Genomic DNA, 2,849 nt, shown 5'->3' with positions numbered 1-2,849 from the left:
ATTTTACCCAGAATTGTGAAGAAATTGTTCATAAAATGCACCTTTTGGATACGAGGTCCATCATCTTTGTTTACGTCACGCTCCGCTCCGCGGCAGGAGTGTGTCGTTTTCGTGCATCGTCGGAGATGTTCGGCGATGTTCGGAAGCGTCATTTTGGTCGAGCGCCAGATCGAGGAGAGAAGGGCGGAGTTTACCAAAGTCTCAGATGACCATCGGGACACACTTAGTGACACCATGGCAGCAGGATGTGCACGCATAATCAGGGCTCGACATTAACGGTTGTCCGCTTGTCCTGGACAAGTAATACTTAATATCGGACAAGTTCATCGTCTCAGTTAGTTGTCCAATCGGACAAGTGCCAAAATACGCCGATATTCAGGTTACATATCAAATGTATCAGTTTATTCACATGATTTCTGAAGCATCTCACTTGACATATTGTTTTGATGAATCGCTGGACGTTTCTATTCGGAAAGAGCGATGTGCGCATGCGCAATATTCCACTTGCGAAACCAGCCAATACCACTTCGTGTATTTGAGCTGAGAAGTAAACGGTCGTGTATGATTGGTTTTAATTGTGTCATACACGTGGATTTGTTGACATTTCCGTTGGCGGGAAAATTATTTAACGTTGAGTGCGTGGTAATTTCCAAATCTTTGAATTGTTGTTGATGGTGTTCATTATATAGCCGAGCGTGTGCTGGCGGGGAATGTGCGCCTGCATGCGTGTGGATTGACAGGGAGTGAGGTAGGAGTGGGGAAAGTTATCTAGGAAACACCAAGCTGTCAAATGGCTGCTAATTAGGTTACCGGCTGTATTAATTAACTAATTAGTAATGGGAGTTTAGGGATTTGAAACATCGGGCTCTATAATTTAGATATAAATTATGGGTTATTTGAAATTATATATTTTTTTTACCATTAAATACCATACAGGAGCCACACTGAATAATTAGACAACAATTAATCAGTGGAGGATATATATTCAAAATTAATAATTTAAAAATGAAAATATATATAATTTTAATTTTCTGGTTTTCAGTTTCTCAAAATAAATTAATGATTGATGGAGTCCAATCGATGGACCAGAACTCAAGGGTTGATAGATGAAGATGAATAGAAACTTTATTTGTATCCATTCATCTGTGAGTCAATAGAGGTGTGGAGGTTTTCATAAGATATATTGTCTTGTCATTTGATAACTAGATTTCAGTGTATAATAGTGATTTACAGTATTAATCAGTCAATTTTATCAGTTGTTTTTATTTATAGCATTGTTGCTTGTTTCTCTTGTCCAAACTAGTGATCTCTCATCAAGTCATAAAATTTATGATAATGTGACTTTTTGTGATATTTGGTACTGAACTGCAGAGTACTGATCTGTGTGTATATAATGGTTAGTGTTTCTGGATCTCATAGTATAGTTATTTTGTTCTTAATTTTATGTTCATAATTTCTATTCTATTGGGATATATTGCTTCTGAACTTCAGCAGAATAATTGGTGAATTATGGTATCAATCAGTCTGTTTTACTATATTTTTGAACTTTTGCCTCAGTATATCAAGTATTGATTACTTTTGATTCATAGATATTATGCATATGTTGTGAATTCGGAAACAAATGCCATAAAGATTGGGTTACAAATAGTTTGTGGTTTTGTTTTGTTTCTCAAATATTTCTTCGGACAAGTCAACTTCACATTCGGACAAGTAAATTTCCTTTCAACTTGCCTGACAGGACAAGCGGTTTCAAAAGTTAATGTAGAGCCCTGCCATTTTAGATGAGAGTGTGGAAGAGGAAAGCTATTGCACTAAACTATAAACCTAAAATTGACTTTATTGCTATTTCAGTGCAGTGCACATTTTCAGAAGCAAAAACATTTTATATATTTATTTCAATTTGATTTGACTGTTTTTGAGTCCATTGCTGGTAATTTAGACCGAGTTACTGTCTTTTGTCAGTATTGTTTTCAGGTACAAAATCAAAATATAAAAGTTGTGATAATCTTGAGAAGGCTCTTTTTAATTTTAGGGGGCGGTCATTATTTATGGGGAGGGGGGCTATGAATTTATGGGGGGGGGGGTTCATGAAAAAGTGACACTACTTTGTACGGAGATGAGGAGATTATTGCCTCCTACAATGATGTGGCTTGGGGATGTTCTGCAAAAATTTTCAGCCTTGCTGCGCTCGGCAACAACATGTACCCCTAAAGTCTACTTTTCTAGCCAAAAATCAATGACATAGTGTATTATGAACTGTATGAAATGTGGTGGCCTGAATGCGGGTACCGCACGCATTCGGGCCACCACGTTTTCCATTTGGGCCAGTAACTTTTCAATTCCACTGGCCCAATGGGCCACCAGTGGTAAATGCTTAATGTCTAGGCCTGCCCAGATCAGGGCTACCCTGAAGCCAGTAGACTTCTAAAGGAACAATTTGGTGATAAATATAAGATATCCATGGCATACCTTGACAAGGCTTTAAACTGGCCCACCATTAAAACAGATGACACCAAGGCACTTGAATCCTACGCCCTCTTTCTAACAAGCTGTAATAATGCAATGGCAGATCTAGAGTACTTAGAAGAGATGGAAAATGCTGCTAACATGCGCACGATCATCGCAAAGCTCCCATGTGGGCTGAGAGAGAGATTCGGGAGTGTCGCCATAGACATTCAGAAAAAGTAAGATCATAGGACGAGGTTCAAAGATGTAGTGGCGTTTGTCAACATGCAGGCCGAGATGGCATCACACCCTGTGTTCAGCGAAATCTCAGGGCAAACAAAACGCCAGACAGAAAAGTCAAGTAGAAAGAAAAACATCACAACACTAGCCACCAAAGTAACAGC

Source organism: Neoarius graeffei, chromosome 17 (genome assembly GCF_027579695.1).
Source record: "Neoarius graeffei isolate fNeoGra1 chromosome 17, fNeoGra1.pri, whole genome shotgun sequence".
Lineage (NCBI taxonomy): Eukaryota > Metazoa > Chordata > Actinopteri > Siluriformes > Ariidae > Neoarius > Neoarius graeffei.
This window is presented reverse-complemented; position numbering follows the sequence as displayed.